This window comes from Monodelphis domestica, chromosome 4 (genome assembly GCF_027887165.1).
Source record: "Monodelphis domestica isolate mMonDom1 chromosome 4, mMonDom1.pri, whole genome shotgun sequence".
NCBI classification, from domain to species: domain Eukaryota; kingdom Metazoa; phylum Chordata; class Mammalia; order Didelphimorphia; family Didelphidae; genus Monodelphis; species Monodelphis domestica.
Window position 1 is genome coordinate 273,248,261 of NC_077230.1, and position 21,566 is coordinate 273,269,826.

The 21,566-nt window shown below is 39.6% G+C and overlaps 1 protein-coding gene across 9 annotated transcripts in view; it reads left to right on the plus strand.

The window, feature by feature from the left end:
- Positions 1-21,566, plus strand: part of PKNOX2 (PBX/knotted 1 homeobox 2) — a 429,286-nt gene that overhangs the window by 268,301 nt on the left and 139,419 nt on the right. For 8 of the 9 annotated variants that reach the window (XM_056794565.1, XM_056794564.1, XM_056794563.1 and 5 more), the window contains one exon: positions 9,551-9,660. The gene's annotated coding sequence lies outside the window, so the exon portion shown is untranslated. Of the gene's footprint in view, positions 1-9,550; positions 9,661-18,539; positions 18,672-21,566 lie in introns of all 9 variants that reach the window. The other variant, XM_056794566.1, reaches the window with a different exon arrangement.

Here is a 21,566-nt window from a genome sequence, read left to right on the forward strand (position 1 = left end):
CGCTCTCTCTTCCTCCCCATGGCACTCATGCTGCTATCTCAGTATGTTGCCAGGACCTGGCTAAAGACTACCCCAGGAGATAATATTTCCTCTTTGGTTTCTCATAGCCTCTCTAAGACCTTAGATGAATATGATACTAAATCCTTCTCTGATCAGAAAACCACCAGCATTATCTGTGCCTTTAAGTGAAACTCCCGGATGGGTCTTTTTTTAATCCTTACCCTCTGCCTTATTATCAATTCTAAAACAGAATAGCCTAAAGGGCTAAATAATCAGGATTATGTGATTTGCCCAGAGTGACACAGTAGTATTTGAGGCCAGATTTTAATCCAGATCCTCCTTGACTTCAGGCTTGGTGTTCTATCCATTATGCTACTTGGCTGCCTCCACAATGCATTTCATAATACCATTTTGAATATATTACAACCATATTTTACCCTGGTTAACCTCACTATCCTATGAAAATAATTGCTCCCTATAATGTTGAATTTCCTAACATTATGTTTCTTCAGAAATAATAAATAATCTGGCATGCTTATTAAATTAGATAACACAGAAGCTAGGATAGCTAACATATTGGACTACCATCCCATCTTTATACTTCCAGACAAAGGCAAGGAGTAGCAAAGGCCTGAGCCTATGGAAATTCTGTATAGTTTTCAGTCAAGAACCAAAAAGATATTAATAAAATGATATTTGAAGGAATAAACTATAAAAAAATCTCATTCTGGGTGTAAAAAGTTAGTTTCACAGATGGAGGAAGACTTGTTAGATAACAAACAAGTCTCTTGAAAAATATTCACTTGAATGTAAGTCACCTGAATACCGGCATGGTTTCTGATAGACAAAAATCTTTTATATTCTCCAGCGCCTTAGAAATACCTGAGAGGGGCAGCTAGGTAGCACAGTGGCTAGAGCACCAGACCTGGCATCCAGAAGAAATGACTTCAAATCTTGTCTCAGATACTTCCAACTATGTGACCCTGGACAACTCACTTAACCCCAATTGCCCCCAGAAGGTCAATATTTTTTAAAAAGAAAAAAAAAAGAGATGCCTTGCCATAAGATAGAAAGAGTCAGCCTTCAAGTCAAGTAGACCCAGATTTAAGTCTCATCCCTGACACTGTGTGTTTGATCCTTACTGCCTGAAACCTCTCATACGCAGATCCTTGAACACAGATCTGATTTTGTCATTCCTCTTCCCAGTCAACTCTAGTGGTTTCCCTATTGCTTGTAGAATAAAATATTTTAAAATTACATAATAAAATATCTTTTCTTAGCTGTTAAAGCTCTTCATAATTGGTCCAACCATTCTGGAGGGCAATTTGGAATTATGCCCAAAATGCTTTAAAATAATGCTTGCCCTTTGATCCAGCCATACCTCTACAGGGTTTATACACCAAAGAGATAATAAGGAAAAAGACTTGTACAAAAATATTTATAGCCACATTCTTAGTGGTAGCAAAAAACTGGAAAAAAAGGGGATACCCATTGATTGGGGAATGGCTGAACAAATTGTGGTATATGTTGGTGGTGGAATATTATTTTGATGAAAGGAATGATGAACTGGAGGAATCCCATGTGAATTGGAATGACCTCCAGGAATTGATGCAGAGTGAAAGGAGCAGAACCAGAACATTGCACACAGAAACTGATACACTGTGGCACAATTGAATGTAATGGACTTCTCTAGTAGCAGCAATGCAATGACCCAGGACAATTCTGAGGGATTTATGAGAAAGAACACTATCCACATCCAGAGGAAGAACTGTGGGAACAAAAGCGCATCAGAAAAATATGTGATCAGTCACGTAGTTTGATAGGGTTATGATTAGGGTTTAGATATTAAAAGATCACTCTACTACAGATATGAATAACATGGAAATAGGTTTTGAACAATGATAGATGTATAACCCAGTGGAACTGCTTCTCTGATTTGGGAGGGGGGAGAAAGGGTAGGGAGAGTGATCATGAATCATGTAACCATGGAAAAATATTCTAATGAAAAAAAAAAGTTCTTCACAACCAGGCCCCAAAGAATCCTCCCTTCCTTAATGAACATTAGTGCAGTCTTCAATCCAGCCAGACTTATATTCACTTCCATTCCCCATTCTGGTAGTGTTAATCTATACCTCATAGAATCCCTCAATTCCCTTTAGAGGTGACTCAAGTACCATTTGTTTTATGAAGTCTTGAAAAGTAATTTCTTTCCCAAATTACCTAGTATTTATTCTCTTTATTTATTTTCTATGCACTCAGATATATATATATATTTGTACTCTGCTCTTATTTTCTTCTGCATTAGAATTTAAGCTTTTGCAGAAGGGTTTACACTCTTGCAAAAGGGGTTTTTTTCATGCATTGTCTTTGTATCTCCAGTGTTTACCATTTGTTGTTCAGTCAGTTGCCTAGGAATCTTCTTGACCCATTTGGGGTCAGAGCATTTGGGATCAGAGCATTGTGGGTAATGGGTCCTGTCTCACTGGTGGTCTTCAAGTAAACTATGAATGACTGTTGGAAGTATTATGAAAATGTATTAGATATGGATTGGACTAAGTAGCTTCTTTTCTACTCTGAGTTTCTCTAAGTTCTGGATTAAATTCAGGATATTCCTTTACTCAACTGAGATGGAAAATAGGGACAATCCTTAGAATTTATCTGATACATACAGATAGGCATTAACTGAGAAATACCTGTAATATAAGGAGGAGGTCCCGCCTCAACTGGAGTTAAGCAAACAAACAAAAAAACCAGCTGAGGTGCTGAAATACCTCCCCAGCAAATAGATGGTGTTACTATCATTATTAGTGACAAGTAATGTGGTATAGTGGATAGAATAATGAACTTGGAGTCCGGAATACCTGGGTTCAAATTCTGCTTCTCATAGCTATATATTAACTATATCAGGAGTCTGATTATTCACCTCTCTGGGCATCTCTAAGTTCTAAATGGATGAATTTATAGATACTGATTTGTTATTATAATCATGTTAACCCCTAAACTCACAATTCTATAACTATTTACAAAGTGCTACCCTCATAGTAACTTATTATCTCATGAGATATAGTAAGTAGTTATTATTCATCCATTCCCAACTCTTCATGACTCCATAGAACACAGCTGTCTATGGGGTTTTCTTGGCAAGGATATTGAAAAGGTTTACCATTTCCCTCCTCCCTCTCTCCCTTTCTGCCTTCCTCCCTCATTCCTTCCTTCCTTCCTTCCTTTCTTCCTTTTTCCAAGGCAGAAAAGCTATAAGGGTTAGATAATTGGGGTTAACTGACTTGCCCAGGATCATAGTTAGAAATTGTTTGAGGTCAAATTTGAACTCAGATCTTCCTGACTCCAGGCCAAATACTTTAGGCATATAGCTAACTCCTAAGGTAAGTAGTACAAGTATTATTATCCTTCTACCTTCTGCCCCCTCGCCCCCCACAATTATCTCTGACATAAAATTTCTCTTCTCTCATACAGCCACCACCTTAGTTCAGACTCTTGTCATCTGGACATTGTCACAGTCTTCTAATTGTTTTCTTCCCTCTGGTCTCTTCATTCTTCAATTTATCTTCAATTCAGATATTCCATTGATATTTCTTAGCATCAGTCTAATCGTGTATATCACTCTCCTCAATAAATACCAGTGCTTATCTATTACCTCTAAGATGAAATACCAAAACTTCTGTTTCAAACATTCAGTCTAGCTCTGTGCTGGCAAACCTATGGCATGTGTTCCAGAGAGGGGCTGCTCCCCTCTACCTCTCCATGTGCACCTGAGGACATTCCTCATTTCACCCGCCTCTTTGCCTAGTAGCCCAATGGAAGCGCTTCCTTTTTCCCCTGTCTGGGGTAAGGCAGGGCGCTCACATGCGGCATGAGGGTTGTAGTTTGGACACTCAGTCTCTAAAAGGTTCGCCATTGTTGGTCTAACTTCAGCCTACCTTTCCAGACATTGCATATTATGTTCTTCCATGCATTCACTGTACATTGGCCTTCTTGCTTGTTGTTTGACTTCCCTCCATGATCTTCCATCACCCATCTCTATCTGTCTCCTCACAAGTCTGTCCCCACACCCTGAATGTATTCCCTTATCACCTCCTTCTTAGAGTATCCCTAGTTTCCTTCAAGTTTAAGATCAAGTGTCAACCCTTACAGGAATCCTAACCTGACCCCACCTCTTACTTGTATCTTTGCCAATGAAATTACTTTGCACCTATCTTATATACACACTTTTCTATGGAGTGATTTCCACCATTAAAATATCAGTTTTTTGAGGACAGAGATTGTTTTATTTTGTTCTCTGTAGCTCAAGCATGTGGCACTAGTAAGTGGTTGTTGAATGAATGTTGAATAATGAATTTTCATTCTGCAGATGAGGAAGCTGAGACCCTAGAGTTAAATAAATTATTGCTCCTCTTCTCTCTTTTCCTCAGAACATCAGGCAGTGTGCTGCCCTTTTGAGGCTGCTTATGGTGTTCATTATAATCTGTGTTCACCTCCTTAAAAAAATATGATAGGCAAGGGTATACCCCACATGGATGGGACTTGTCTCTGCTTTTCCACTGAGGTCTTTGGTCTCTTTCCTCATTTGGCTCCCTTTCTGTCAATGTACCACTGACTGTCTTTACCCTGTTGCTGGAAGAGCTTAGTTGGAGGGTAGGGAAGGGGGAGGGAGGGCTTCTGTTCGGGCTTTTTGTTTCTGCCCTTCTTTGTGTGAATGGGAATTCATTAACAAGTCTGCCTCTTCTCTCCCAGTTTAGCCCAACCAAGCTTTGCCCTGGTTTCCTCTGCTTTACTCCATGGGAATCTGACTTCCCCCAAGATCCCCAAAGCCCTCTTTTCCCCACCCTGAAAACAAAAGATCAGACCCTTGAGGGAAGTGGGAAGTGGGTGCAGAAGAGTCTTGTTCAGGCAAATTTCTAAATTTACATTTCTCTGCTATCTGGGCTGATATTTAGCTCTTCCTGTTGTCAGTCACTAGTTAATTACATTCTTTACTGAGGTGCAAATGTGTTTTTACACAAGGCTAAGATGGTGTTAACTAGAAAGGAGCTGTTCAGTTGAAGATGCTTTTATTCCTGGTGCTAGGTTGGGGCTGGGGCAGTGGAGCTTCTAGCTAGAGGAGTGGGTGAAGATGGAGGGTAGAGGGAGGGAGTAGCCCTGGGAGGGACTCTTCTGGTGTAGTACTAAAAAGCTGAGCAATTCAAATTCAGTTCAGACTTTTGTTGATAACCCCATTAACTCCCGGCCAGAACATTGGAGGATGCTTTTACAAAACCCAGAAGTACATGGTATAGGTTCTTTCCTACTTGCAATTGTATCCCCTACTCTTTTTTTTTTAATTCAAAGATATTTTGTTTTCCCAATTTCATGTAATAACAATTTTCAATCTATGTTTTCTGAAATTAAAAAATGCAAATTGTCTTCCTCCTCCTTTAGACCAATTTGTGTATCCCCAACTCTTGGCATAGTGCTTGGCACATACAAAACACCTATTACATTTTTATCTATTCATTAAATTAATAACAAGTCATATGTATTTAGGGATTTAAAGTTTGGCTTTCTTCACAGTGACCCTATGAGAAAGCAATCCATTACTTTCCCTATTTTACAGATAAGGAAACTAATACTCAATGACTTGCCCATAATCCTACAGTGAATAGGTATGGGAAGTGGCATTGGAACTCTAGATTCCTAATTCTTAATCCTGGATGCTTGACATTATGCTACACTGGCTGAAATAAATGCACATTTATTGAGCACCAGCTGTTTGTGAAGCATCATAGTTATAGAGAAACACAGAATTGGAGGATTTAAGGGATCTAGTAGAAGAGAGAAGGCATGTATACAGGTAATTATAATCAATCAACATTTATTAAGTGCCTACTATATACTATAGTCATATGGAACACTACAATAAGAGAGTCTAGAACACTATTCAGTCTAGAAACTTTTGGTCTCTAACCTCTTTCCCCAGTCTCCAAACCTGTCTAAGACCTGCCTTCTTGGGCCTCCCTGCCTCCCCTTCAAAAACTGCTCTCAGGATAGGATCTAAAAATCATTGCCTGAATTTGGAACTATGCCCAAAGTCACTAAAAGACTGTCTGCCCTTTGAACCAGCAATAGCACTGCTGGGTTTGTACCTCAAAGAGGTAATAAGGAAAAAGACTTATACAAGAATACTCATAGCCGCACTGTTTGTGGTGACAACAAATTGGAAAATGAGTGGATGCCCTTCAATTGGGGAATGGCTGAACAAATTGTGGTATCTGATGGTGATGGAATACTATTGTGCTAAAAGGAATAATGAACTGGAGCAATTCCATGTGAACTGGAATGACCTCCAGGAATTGATGCAGAGGGAAAGGAGCAGAACCAGGAGACTATTGTACACAGAGACTGATACACTGTGGCACAATTGAATGTAATGGACTTCTCTACTAGTAGCAATACAATGATCCAGAGGTATTCTGGAGGACTTCTGAGAAAGTATGCTATCCATATTCAGAGAAAGAACCTAGGGAATAGACACACAGAAGAAAAAAACAACTGCTTGATCACATGGTTCGATGGGAATATGTATGATTGGAGCCATAAACTCTAAACGATCACCCTAGTGCAAATATTAATAATATGGAATAGGTCTTGCTCAATGACACATGTAAAACATGTAAAAAAAATAGTGGAATGGTGTACCAGCTATGAGAGGGGTTTGGGGGTAGGGGACTGAAATAACATGAATCTTGTAACCTTGGAACAATATTCTAAATCAACTAATTAAATAAAATTCTCAAAAAAAAAATGGGAGCAGCTGAGTAGCTTAGTGGATTGAGAACCAGGCCCAGAGATGGGAGGTCCTGGGTTCAAATCTGGTCTCAGACACTTCCTAGCTATGTGACCCTGGGCAAGTCACTTGACCCCCATTGCCTAGCCCTCACCACTCTTCTACCTTAGAACCAATACTCAGTAATGAATCTAAGACAGAATGATTCTAAGACAATAAGAGTTTTAGATGATAGATAGATAGATAGATAGATAGATAGATAGATAGATAGATAGATAAAATAAAAATCATTGCCTGACCCAGAACAATCCAGAGGAACTTAGGAGAATGAATGCTGTCCACATCCAGCGAAAGAATTGTGGAAATGGAAATGCATTAGAAAAATATGTGATCAATCAAGTAGTGCAATAGAAATGTGATTGGGGTTTTGATATTAAAGGATCAGTCTACTACAGATATGAATAACATGGAAATGGGTATTGAACAATGATACATGTATAACCCAGTAGAACTGCTTGTCAGCTTTGGGAGGGGGAAGGAAAGCGAGGGAGGGAGGGAAAGGAGGGGGAATCATGAATCATGGAACCATGGGAAAATATTCTAAATAAAAAAAGGAAAAAAAATAATAAAAATCATTGCCTCATTCACCAGCCTGGACCAGGGACTCTTTGCCTTCTTGTAGCCTTTTCTGCCACCAACCCAATCCTGCAGTCCCTCTTCCTCTAAAACTGTCACAGTCCTTTCCAGAACACCTTCCAACTCTCACCTCAGGATAATCTGCTCAAGTCCTAGGACTACACTAGCCTATACTCTAACTTAATTTCAGCAAGGATCTCTACTGTTATTTACCCTCCTATAATATCTGCTCCTCTTTACACTTGACTGAGCATTAGAAGGTAAGCCCCAGGGGCAAGTAGGTAGTTCAACAGATTGAGAACCAGACCCAGAAATGAGAGATCCTGGGTTCAAATCTGGCCTCAGACATTTCCTAGCTTGTGTGTCTCTGAACAAGTCACTTAAACTCCCATTCCCTAGACCTTACCATTCTTCTGCCTAGGAACAAATACATAATATTGATTCTAAGATGGAAGATAAGGGATTTTCTTAAAGAAGTAGCAGATAAGCACCTCAAAGCTGTTTCACCCCCATTATATCCAGCCAGGTCTCAGGATTCCACAGACCACTTCATTGCCCATCAGGCCAGACCAGAATTTTGACAATCTATTCTCCTAGTCTCTCTCCTCCTCATTCCTAAGTCTCTCTCCTTCCCCATTCCATCACTTCTGAATGGAATAGATAATCAAATCAATATAACCTTTGTAATTTGGAAGGGTGTGATCAACCATGGCTAAATTTTTCCTTGAGTTGAGTTTCTCTAATCCTGAGTTGTAGCTCAGTAAACACTTCCTGCCCTGACCATTGCTCTCATACAACTTCCAAGTCAGCCCCATCCCTTTCCTGTTCTCATCCCATTCTACCCTACCTTTCAACTCCATTATATGGAATCCCCTCTATCATTAACCAACTGTCCTTCATGTTAGATCTGTATCTTCCAAGAAATTATTTTCTAAATATTTCATTTCCTCTGTGTGTGTTGTTTCCTCAAATATAATGTTAGCTTCTTTCGGGAAGGAGCTATTTTGTTTCAGGGCACCATATATTGGTTACCGTAGCCCAGTGCCAGGAACAGAGTAGGCACGTAATAAACATCTGTTGCATTAAATTGACTGAAAACTTTTGAGCATTCTCATTGGGCATTTGTGTTTTGCTAGGGATAAAAATCTTAACATATATATATGAATTTTCTACTAAGCATCCAACAATGGCAGAGGTATGGGTGTTAAGAGGAAAGGAAATTAGTAGTTATCCTAGTGATCCTAAAATCCCAGGTCTTAAGGATTGGGACAACATGGGAGTCTGGGGGTCTAGAAATCAAACAGAAGATAATAGGGTGTCAGAACTCCAAAAAAAGTAGAGAATCCGTGTTTATGGATTCAAACTTCACCCTAGAGAGACACATCAACCTAGCCTGGTGTGCCAAAGGTCTGAGATGTTTGTAATTAATCCTGTTTTCTAAAGGTAGTTCTAATCCCATTGTCTTGATGCTTTTGGTTTTCAAGTTTTGGGGAGGCATGTATAAAGCCCACTGAATTTGAAAGTAAATGACCTACTCTGTTCCTATTACAGTCACGTATACAATGTTGAATTGGTTATTTAACTTCTGTGGATCCCAGCTGTAAAATGAGAGGATGGAACTGTAGGTAGAGGATATTGTCAAGCATTGATACTCAGTGGCTCTGTGACTACAAGCAAGTCGCTTAATTTCCTGGAATGTCAGTTTTCTTTCTTATCAAATAAGGACAATAATATTTCTTTTTTTTTTCTTAAACCCTTTCCTTCTATCTTAGAATCAGTACTGTGTATTGCTCCCAAAGCAGAAGAATAGTAAGGGCTAGTCAGTGGGGGCTAAGTGACTTGTCCAGGATCACATAGCTAGAAAATGTCTGAGGTCATATTTGAACCCAGGACTTCCCATCTCTAGGCCTGGCTCTTAATCTACTAAGCCACCTAACTGCCCCCTACAATGTTGTTGTGAGGAAAAGGTTTTCTGAAACCTAAAGCACCATAGAAATGTTAGTTATTAAGATATTTTACTTTGATTTCCACTTTGGGGGAGCATTAGGTGATAGGGTATGTTTCTCCTGTGGAATCATCCCTGTTTATTCCCAACTCCATTTCTGTGCTCATTAATTGTTTCTTTCTTTGCAGGTCTTTTAGCTTTGGTGGAAAGAAAAGATTTCCAGCCCAGATAGAAGTGAGAGGAGAGGAGTAACACTCCTGTGGACAGTCCCAGAAGTGACCTGGGAGCACCCCAAACAGTAAGAAATTACTGTCTACTTTTAACACAAAACACATAGCTCATAATACCTCCCTTCCCCTTGCCTACTCACTACCCATTCTTTCCCTAGCTGCTGCTGCTGAGGCCCTCTACAAGAATATTGTGGGGGTGGCTTTGAACATAAAGACTCAGCCCTGGAGATGGGAGGTTCTGGGTTCAAATTTAGCCTCCAACATTTCTTACCTTTATGACCCTGAGTAAGTCACTTAACCCTAATTGCCTAGCCCTTACCACTCTGCTGTCTTGGAACTAATACCTAGTATCAATTCTAAGACGGAAAATAAGAATATATTTTTAAAAAGGAACAAAAATATTGTGCTTACAGAGTGTACAACATAGTTGTGGACCAGACCAAAGTGTAGTCAATAAGCAGGATTTTCCAGCTGGAGCACAAGCATCCATCCTGAATGAGGGCAAGGTTTCCAAACGCTCAAGGGTGTCTAGAGCTTTGTCTTCAGCCTGCAGTGATGCGCTCTTCTTCAACTAGTACTTACTGGCTGTATTCCTTGGACATAGTAGATCCTTTAAAATATTTATTGATTTGCATGACTTGGAGGTGTGGTCAACAGTCAACAATCAACAAGCATGTACAAGCAGCTACTATATGGTAGGATGCGAATGATTGGAAATACTAAGGCAAAAGACTGTTATGCTCTGTAGAAGCTTATACAAGCAACTTTAAACAACAAGACTTTCAGGATAAATTGGAGATGATCAAGAGAAGGAAGGGATAGCATTAAAGGGGATTGAGAAAGGCTTATTTCATAAGGTAAGACTTTAGCTGAGGCTGGAAGAAAGCCAGGAAAGCTAAGTGGTAGAGATGGAGAGAGTCTGGGACATCAGGTGAAAATGTCTCGAGTCCAGAGATAAAGTGACTAGTGTGAATGGCAAGGAGTTTGGGGTCCCTAGATTGTAGAGTCCTTGGGGGTGTAAAGTATAAGAGGATTGGAAAGGAGACACCCAAGTTATAGAGAGCTTTAAAAGCCAAATAGAGGATTTGATTTATTTTTGGAGGCAATAAGGAGCCACTGGAATTTACTGGATATGTATATGGCCAGGGGTGGGGACATGATCAGATTTGTGCTTTAGGACAATTAATTCAACAGCTGAGACTAGACCAGAGTAGGGAGAGAATCAAAGCAGAGAATTCAACCAGGAAGCCACTGAAATAGTTCAAACAGAGGGATGTCAGTGTTGAAGGAAAGAAGGGGGCAGAGATGTTTGAGAGCTAGATTCTAAGTTCCTCGAAGGAAGGAATTGTCTGGCTCTTTTTATGTCCCTTATGCTTAGCATGGTGCTTGGCACATAGTGGGCACTTAATAAATGTTTATTGATTGATAAAAATGACAGGACTGGATATTAGGGATGAGAGTTAAGAGTCTAGGATGACACTCAGTTAGGTCCACTAAAAAGATCACTGTGCTTGGAATCAGGAGGGACCTGAACTTGTATACCCAGACTGACTCTAATGGGCAAAATGATCATGGGCAAATCACAACTTCTTTGGGCTTCAATATCTTTAACTATAAAATGGTACTAGGACTAGTAGTAGTAGTAATTTACAGTTAGCTTTTACATAGTTCTTAATACTAGCAAAGAGCTTTATGTTATCTCTGATTCTCACTAAAATTCTTTATCATAGGTGCTATTAAAATGCATAGCTACATTTTACAAATGAGGGAACTGAGGCAGAGAGCAGATAAATGACTTGATTAGGGTCACACAGCTAATAAATGTCAGGAACAGGATTTGAATGTAGCCTTTCTGATTTCAAGTCTAATACTCATTAATAATCTAATAAATAATAAAATAATTATAATACTTCATTCTCAAATGAATTAAAACATATAAAATACTATATAAAAAGAAGCTACTTATTATCTATAACGTGTTTGGATTTTGATGTATAGAAAACAACAGACAAAATTAAAAAAAAAACTGGGTTCAAATTTCTGCCTTTATTTTTTATTATCTCTCTGGACTTCTGTTTCTTCAATTGTAAAATGAAAAATTTTCATTATTGAGCATCATCTATGCTAGGTAGATGGTGCTAGATGGTTCAGAAGAGATTTAAGTATAAATAAGAAACAATTCCTGTCTTTGGTTGGTTGGTTCTTATATATTCTCTCTCTCAGAATTATGAAATTCAAGTGACATGTTAAGAACTTTCATTCTAGGGGTTTTGATGTTAAAGGATCACGCTACTACAGATATGAATAACATGAAAATGAGTTTTAAACAATGATAGATGTATAACCCAGTGGAACTGCTTTTTTGATTCGAGAGCAGGGTAGGAAAGAGCAGGGTGGGGCAGGGATCATGAATCATGTAACCATGGAAAAATATTCTAAATTTAAAAAGGGGGGAAGGAACTTTCAATCTATTTTTTATTTTTTTTAAACCCTTGCTTTCTGTCTTAGTAACAACTCTAAGACACAAAAGCAAGGGCTAAGCAAATGGAGTTAAGTGACTTCCCCAAGGTCACACAGCTAGGATGTATCTGAAGCCAGATTTGAACCTAGGTCCTGCTGACTACTAGCCTGGCACTCTCTCTACTGGGACACCTAGCTGCCTCTAGTCTATTTTTGAAATACATTTTTATTGATGTCTTTTTTTTTACATCACCAGAATTTCTACCAATATGCATCCCTCTGCCCCTTTCTAGAAAGCCAAAATATGTAACTAATTGCTTGTGTGTGTGTGTTTTAAGAAAAGAGGGAAGGGGGGGATGGACTGGTCACAACTGGCCAATACATTGAAAAAATCCGAAAAGATATGTAATGCCCTATCTCGGGGTGGGTGCATGCAGTTATCATCTCATATCTCTTCTTTGGACCCAGACTTTGTCTTCATAATGTTGCAACGTTTACTTTTGATAATTTTGTGGCTACTTTTTCTAATTGCATTGTTGTCATCATTGTGTATGTTGTTTTCTTGGTTCTGCTTATTCTTTCTTCATCAATTATTTAAACTTTCCCATGCTTCTCTGTATTCATCATATACATTGTTTCTTAAAGCAAAAATATCAGATGTGAGGCCAACCTGTATTACATTGCAGCTGGCAATACTTCCAAGTGTGGCTTGAACTAGATTAAAATATAGTTGGGAAATATTTAACAAAAGTAAATAAAAATTCATTAGGGCACAGATAATGTTAACGTGTCTAAGTCAGTGTTCAGCATCAGAGAACTTTATGTCTAATGTAGCGACCCCTCTTTCTATTTGAGTTTGATACCCCAGCCTTACCATTTTATTCAGGTGCCACAATATGTTTAGTCATTCCCCATTAGATGGGCATCTGTTTTGTCTCCAACTCTTTACTACCACAAAAAGTGTTGCCATAAATATTTTGGTGTGTTTAGAGACTTTCTTCTTATAAGTGACCTCCTTGGGATATAAGCCTAGTAGTGGAATCCTGGGATCAAAGGACATGGAAATTCTAATCACTTTATTTTTATAATTTGTATTTCAAAGTGATGCCCAGATTCAGAGCTTTACCACCATCCATTAATGGTCTTATCTTTCCATAGCCCTTTCCACATTGACTATTCCTATCACTAGTTACAGTTTCATTCATTTTTTTCTCTACAATTAGTTGTCTCCAAACATTTTTGGTCAGTTATAATTAATGAAAGATTTTTGAGCATATGCCAGCAACAGATGTTGATTTCTAAATTATATATGTGTGTGTATATATATATATATATATTTATATAGATATAGATACAAGCAGAAAGGCCTAGTGGCTAGAGAGCTAGCCTTGGACTCCAGAAGGCCTTGTGTTCAACCCTGCCTCTAATATAAATAGACTGTGTATGATCTTGGGAAAGTCATTTAACTTCTAAGTGCCACAAGATGTCAGACCTTCCAAGGCAAGAGATACTCCTAAGTGTAGCAAAGTCAGATTAAAATGTAATTGGGATGGGGTTGCTAGATGAGATTGAGAGCCAGGCCTAGAAATGGGAGGTCTTTGGGTTCAAATCTGGCCTCAGACCCTTCCTAGCTGTGAGACCGTGAGCAAGTCCCCACTGCTTAATCTTTAACACTCTTCTGCCACAGTATTGATCCTCAGACAGAAGATAAGAGTTTGAAAAAAAAAATGCAATTGGAGAGTAACTAGGAGGCTCGGTAGATAGAGTGCCAGGCATGGATTCAGGAGGACTTGGTTTCAAATCTGGGATCAAATCTGACCTTAGATATTTCCTAGCTCTGTGACTATGGGCAAGTCACTCAGTCCCATTTGCCTGGCCCTTGCCCTTCTGTCTTAGAGTTATTACTAAGATAGAAAGTAAGAGTTTTAAAGGGGAAAATGTAATTGGAAGATATTTAAGAAAATAAAAATTTCATTAAAACATGGATAATATTACATTTTAAATTAATTCAATATGCTGCCTATAAGGATCCTTATTTATAGATTAGAGTCCCTTATTTCTGTTTGAATTTGATTCCACTGCTCTAGTCAACTCGCTTGATTATAAATTACAAAGATGTTATTTCGCATTAGTAGAGGGAATTTTCTTTATCAATAAAATCTTGGTTCAGGCCCTCATTATATGTGTGCTATAGTTCTGACTCACATTGTCCCATGGGGAACAGAGATGGAGCCGGTAGGGCTCTCCCAGTCACTGGGGTGCAGTCTGTAACTCCAAGGGATGCCTTGAGGTCAAGGAAGGTTAGGGGGTGAATACAGTAGGAACAGATCCAGGGGATGGGCCCAGTGGCACCTGTGCACTGGCTGTATTGGGGGCCTGGGTAGGAATTAGGGTATAATGGCCCTAGGGAGATGATAGCTGGAATAGGAAGTGGTTATTTTAAGAAATTACACAGTGGAGGCAGGGAGCTGAGTAGGGAAGTAAGTATTCAGCCATAATGTGTGTAAGGTCCTTGTGGTTGTGTTGAGACTCAGATTCTCTGTTAGCTGTTGTGGATAGGGTGAGATCATACACCATGGTCATGTGGTCAAGTAGCCTCCACTTTGGAAGCCCCTGAACAAAATTTTAAGAAGTTCAAAGAAAGAAACAGTATCTTGCATTTCTTCTATATCTCCAGTGTTTTGCAGACTACCCTATGTAGACACTTTTGTAAGTTTTGGTTTAATTATGGTGATGATGATGATGATGATGATGAAGGAGAAGAAAGAAGGAGGAGAAGGAGGAGACGGAGACGGAGACGGAGAAGGAGAAGAAGAAGAAGAAGCTAACAACACAGAGGACATTGCTGTAGCCAGACTTGATTAGCAAATAGAAGCTTGAGAGTGGGACCGGGAGACTGACTCCCCATTCTCCAGCTCTCTTGTGCCCCATTCCCATCTGCCCTGGACTCCTATGAAGCACTTCCAGAATCTCAGCATCATTTCCTCTTGTGATCCTATATAATACAACTACAATTTGGGCCCCTTGCCCCATTGTTCTCAAAGGCCTTGTCTGGTTTCCCTGGAAGAAGGGATCAGAGTTTACCTTGTGGAAGAGCCAGGAAAAAGATAGCCCTGGGCCAGGCTCCAGTTCCAAGGGCAACTCTATGTCCCCAGGCAAGAAAAAGACAAGACATTGGGTTAATGCAGTCATGAACCCAAATATGGGACCACAGATCCTCATGTCTAGGACCTAAAGGGTTTGAGCAAACAATGACACCCATTTTTTTCTCCAGAAGTTAAGAGGGAAGACGTGAAATTTAGGAGGGAAAGAGGATACTGCTGAGTGTTTATGGTTTCCTGAGCTGAGGGCTGAATTGAAGGCAGGAAAACTGGAAAATGTTATCAGGTTATCCCCAGCTTGTTTTTCATCCAGTCTGGCCATTTCCCTTAGATATTCAAAAATTCATATATAAGCATTTGAGGACTAGAAGGGGCCTCTGATGTCCGACCAACTCATTTTACAGATGAGAAAATCAGGGCTTAAAGATATGAAGTTTTCTGCCCAAGATTATACAATTATTTAGGTGTCAAAGCTGAGATTCAAATACAGCACTCATATCCACTGGGTCAGACTTTTTTGTTTAGGTTTTTGTGTTACATGATTTTGGGGGGTGCGGAGGGGGAGATAAGTATTAATATCAATAACTTGCATTTATGTAGCACTTGAAGATTTACAAAGCAGTTGCTTCATATCTACCCTGTAAGGCAGGAAGTGCAAATATTATCTCCATAATATGTAGTTCAGGGGGTTAAGTGACTTGCCCAGGGACACAAAGCTAGTAAATGTTAGAACGGGAAATCAAGACATTTTTTCTCTCCTCATTCTACATCTAGACTTTTTCTTTCATGACACATTGGTACACAAATATGGCAAACTGGTGTGATGTGCTGTAACGGAGACTGAGAAGTACAGGAAGCAGAAAGAAGGTACAGAAAATTGGCACCCTGAGGAAACTGTATCAGGAAAGGTGCCTACTTCCCAGAGTTTTCTGGATTTTGAAGAAAATTGAGATGCTTTGAGAGCCTAGGGGACAGCCCTCATTCCCCTCTGAGGGGGGACCTTAGACATTTGAATCTACCAATCCTCTCTCCTCTCCAAGCAGTCAATATCAGTCCCCTATCAAATGGTTCATGTCCCCCTCTTTGTCCATTATGCGTCTGTACAGTCTGTTCTGGAGACTCTACAGTTGACACTGTGCCTTTGATGGGCACAATTGGCAAGGGTGGGGTTTTTTTTGCTGCTAATGCTGGGAAGTGTGTGTGTGGCAATCAGAGAAGCCACCAGCTGTCTTGCTTACATTCTCAGCGCTCTCGCTCTCTTTTTTTAAAAAACGTTTTGCTTACATAATCCACCCCCTTTTTATTTTCTAATTCTCTCCTTGTGAAGCTGGCACCGAAGAGGAAGGGCTGGGGTGGAGGGGGTAGCAATTACACATCAGTTTGGGGAGCATTTACATTTTGCAATTACGATTTAAAAATAAGCCTTGTTAATGATCTCCTCATGGAAAGCAACAAAACCCCAGCACAACTCTCTAGTGCCTGCACACCCGGGGGCGGGTGGTGGTGGGAAGCATAGTGTGCAGGGAGGAAGGGGTATAACATATGCACAAACTGCCCTGGGTGGGAGAGCAAGGGAAATGTGTAGGTAAATTCAAAGGTGGCATACCCAAGATGCCAAGAGAGATGAACACCTAGGATGACCTGTCGCCAGTATCTCATATATGACCTTGTTCTGGCTCTCTCTGATACACTACTTTGCTTCATCTGTGTACCTGCCACATGCCTCTATTAAAACTGGGCTCTAGGCACAAAATGTGCTTAATAATTGTTCCTTGCTCCGGTTGGGGGGGGTGGGAGGGCGATGAGGATTTGTATCAATAACTTACATTTATGTAGCACTTGAAGATGTACAAAGCAGTTACTTCATAACAGCCCTGTAGGCATGTAGTGACTTACCCATTTCTGTACCCACTCAGGAGATCCAGGTTTGCCTTATTCTTCCCCCAAATGCCCTCCCAACAGCCTCTCTACATATATCTTGGGGAAGGTAGTGGGGGCTAGGGGGAGGAAGAAGAAACAGTGCTCCAAGTTATGAAGGATGAGAACTCTCACTGTTGAGATCCCCTGCGGTAGGTATCCCAGACCCATCTTCCTGTCAGAATTAAGCCACAGTGGAACCTCCCTTCCTAGTCTGTGTTTAGGTAAAGGAGCTGCATTGGGGACATCTCAGTTCTAGGAAAGACCCTCCTCTTTTTCAATCAAATGACACATTTGGAACATATGGAAGGAATGGTAGCAACTATCTAGTCTAACCTTCTTATACAACAGGAAACTAAGGTCCAAAGAAATAAAACGGACTTGCCCAAGGTTACATGTAGCTATTAGTGATCAAGTCAAGACTAGAAAGCAGGTGTTCTAATTCCAAGTTTGAGGCTCTTTCCATTATCACATACCACTTAGTGAGTCTCTCTTGCTTTGTATCCAGTGGTGAATTAGGTACAAAGAGGGATAAGAAGTATAAAAAAAACTGTCTCAGCAGGGGCAGCTAGGTGATTCAGTGGATTTCCAGCTAGTCCTAGAGACGAGAAGTCCTAGGTTCAAATCTGACCTTGCAGACTTCCTAGCTGGGTGACCCTGGGCAAGGCACTTGACCCCAATTGCCTAGCCTTTATTGCTCTTCTGCCTTGGAACCAAAAAACAGTACTCATTCTAAGACAGAAGATAAGGGTTTTTTTTTTTAATTCTCAGCCCTCAAGAAGCTTATAGTCTAGGAGGATACAAGGGAAAATCCCTGCAGCATGAGACAATATCTTATTCCTCTTTTTATCTCTAAGCCTATACAGTGTTTCCTTGTAACAGGCGATGAATACATTTTCATCCATATTGCTGAAATGTACCTATGTCAGTAATGATACTAGCATATAATCAATGCCAAATGAGTGGTGGTCAGCCAATCAATAAGCACTTATTGAGTATCTACTCTGTCCATGGGAGTTCAGGGGGAAATTAAATTATTTTAGGCTAAAAGGCTTATTTCACTGAGGAGGTAGGACTTGATTTGGGTCTTCAGTAATAGGTAGAATTTATTTATAAATTTTAAATCCTTATCTTCAGTCTTAGATTCAATACTATGTATTGCTTCCAAGAAAGAAGAGTGGTAAAGGTCAGGCAATGGGGGTTAAATGACTTACATATAGTTAGGAAGTATCCTAGACCAGTAGGTAGAGTTTACGTAGTTGCAGAAGCAGAGTTCCAGGTTGGGGGAAATGTTATAGGCAAACGTGAGGAAAAAGGAATATGGAACATACTTCCACAAGACAAAAGGGAAATTAGTATGACTAGAAGGGTTGATTTACTTGGGAGAATATAGGTAGATAGAATTGGAGCTAAATCACAGAGAGCTTTGAATAACTGCCTGGTTAAGAAGTTCATACTTTATTTTATAGGCAATTGGATCCTGAATGAATAGTTGAGTCCATGGACCAAAAGCAGCTTCCAAAAAATCTCCATCTCCATTTTATCAAGTCTCCTTTGATGAGCTGGATTAAGTTCATCAATTTTAGTGAGAGCCACAAACAGTAAGTTTAGTGAAGAGAGAGATGTCTTAAGGCATTTCTCTTCCAATGTTCTTTGCTTATCACCTCTTGGAGGATGAGATGCTTGAGAAGAACTGCCCCTGCTCCTCTGCCTTGCCTCTGGGCTTATCTTGGTGGCTTCTATAGTCTGCTATTACTCAATCACCACATGAACTGGCCCACCATCAGTTAGAACTAAGTTTGGTCCCAGACCAACCAAGAGAGGTCACTAAGTCTGTCAGTCAGTCAGTCTATAAACATTTATTAAACAACTACTTTGTCCCCTGGCAAGTTCCTGCTCTAAAGAAGTTCATAAGGGGGTAACTACGTGGTTCAATAGATTGAGAGCCAGGCCCTGAGACAGGCGGTCCTGAGTTCAAATTTGACCTCAGACATTTCCTAGCTGTATGGTCCTGGGCAACTCAGTTAAGCCCCAATGTCTAGCCCTTACCACTCTTCTGCCTTGGAACCAATACACAGTATTGATTCTAAGGTAGAAGATAAGGGTTTTTAAAAAGTTCACAGTCTAATGGAGGATGATAGAGAAAAACCATGACCAACTGAGCCTGGCAATTTCAACCAGAGGATTTTGGTCTCTGCTCAACCTGGTCCTGAGACTTAGGGCTCCCAACAGGTTGCAATAAAGCTCTTTATTGCCCTTTGGAAAGGGACTGGTTCTTAGTTGCCATTCCTTGTTCCTGTTTGCTTCCGTTTTTCTTAAACAGTGTGATGAAACTGAGAAGAAAGGCAGAGTAAGGGGAGAATGTCAGCCTTTCTTCTTTGGCCAGTGGTTATTCTCCTTGCCACGCAGAAGACCCAAATGGAGGGGAGGGTATTTCCTTGGAAACACTTTCCTATTGGCCCTCTTGTTTTCGCTTTCTCCTCTATGATGGCAAGGCACTGAAACAGCTCAGCTGTTTAGAATTCAAGAAACTATTTTACCATAGGGTGAGAAAGATCAGGCTGGACATAGAATGTGTTTTAGTAACCATATTCCTGACCCAGCTTTCCCAGAAATCTAGTTTTTCTTCCTAGTCCCAACCTACCCTCTATGTTGAACTGTGTCCTTTTCACCTGTACACTCAAGGTACAAATTCTAATTTCACCAAGTCTTATCCATTGACACAGATGATTCTGTGCTACAAGAAGCATCCTCTTTTAATTTGGGCCTTTTTTGAGTCCACAAAAGACCTCATCTCAACTTGGCTTCTATTCATCCCAATCTTTTCTTTTTCTCTGCTACTATCTAGCTGTTTGATTTTGCACAAAAATAAAAGTAATAATAATAGTGCTTTTTAAAAAATTCTGAAATTACCATACCATTACCAAAATAAAATGAGCACTCAGATATAAAGTAGGACATAAAATAAGGATTTTACTTGAAACTGTGACTCATTACATATATACATGCAGCTTGCTTTTAAATATATTATGAATTCAACATTTAACTTTCAAAGCTATCCTGCTTGTCTTAATTTCCTTCTGGCTTTCTATTCTCTGAGCACTTAAAAATGCTTCAATGATCCTCTTTTCTTTTCAGAAACCCTATTGCTGATACCCCTTACCATCTATCCTGTGTCTTTGTTGAGAAAAATCAAAGAAAAAAAATCCTGTAATAAATATGCAGAAATTTCCAGATGAGGCATATTTGATAATATGTGTTTCTTTTTACTTCTCAACCCATTATTTCTCTTTCAAAAGGTAGATAGTGTGCTTGATTATTGGCCTTCCAGAATATTTGATAAGTTTGTTATTTTAAAAAAAATTTTTTCTTTACAGTGTTATTGTATAAATTGTTCTCTTGGTTCTGTTCACTTCCCTCCACAAAGTTTTCCCAACCTTCAGAAATATCAGAAACTTTGGGCATGATCTAGTCTAACTAACCTCATTTTATTTGAGAAAATTAAGGCCCAAAGAGATTGGAACTTGTCAGCTATAGTACGGTGAAAGAATTTTCTTTCCACAAAACACAAATTTGTTCAACCACTCCCCAGTTGATGTATACATATCTCTTCATTTCCAGTTCTTTGACTCTATAAAAAGTGTTGCTATTAATATTTTTGTACATATGGTTCCTTTTTCTCTTTCTTTGCTTTCTTTGATATATGGGCTTTTTTATATATGGAGAAGGGTATGTAAACTTTAATGACATTGGAGAATTGCTTAATAGGTGACTTGTATATTTTTGTCATTCAGTCATTTTTCATTTTCGTGTCCCACTCTTTGTGACCTGGTGTGGCAAAGATACTGGAATGGTTTGCCATTTCCTTTGCCAGCTCATTTTACAGATGAGGACCCTGAGGCAAACAGGGTTAAATGACTTGCCCAGGGTCACACAGTTAGTATCTGAGCCCAGATTTGAACTCAGGAAAATGAGTCTTCTTGACTCCAGGCCCTGCCTTCTATCCACTGTACCACTTAGCTCTCCCTGACATTTGTTTAGTCCTTTGCTATTTATACAGATTTTCTCATTTGATCCTCATATCAACTCTGTATGGTTATAATATTATCCCCATTTTATAGGTGAGGAAACTACAAATCAACTATATGCTATTAAGAGACAGAACTGAAACTTAAACCAAAATCTTCTAAATCCAAAGCCCATATTTTTTCTACTATACCATAGCTGACAAGTCCAGACCTCTTTGGGCCTCAAATGCTGATGCAAATGTCACCTCTTCCAGGAAGCCTTCACTGTTTCTTCTGGTTATTAACCACCTTTCCCTGAGACTTTAGGTAGTACTTAGTTTTATATTTCTTTCATGTACTTATCATGTAATACTGTGAATTTAAATGTGTTGGTGTTTTGTTTTTTAAATCATTAACCTTCTTTCTTGGAACCATCTTGACTTGCCTAGGATCACACAGCTGGGAAGTGTCTGAGGCCATATTTGAACC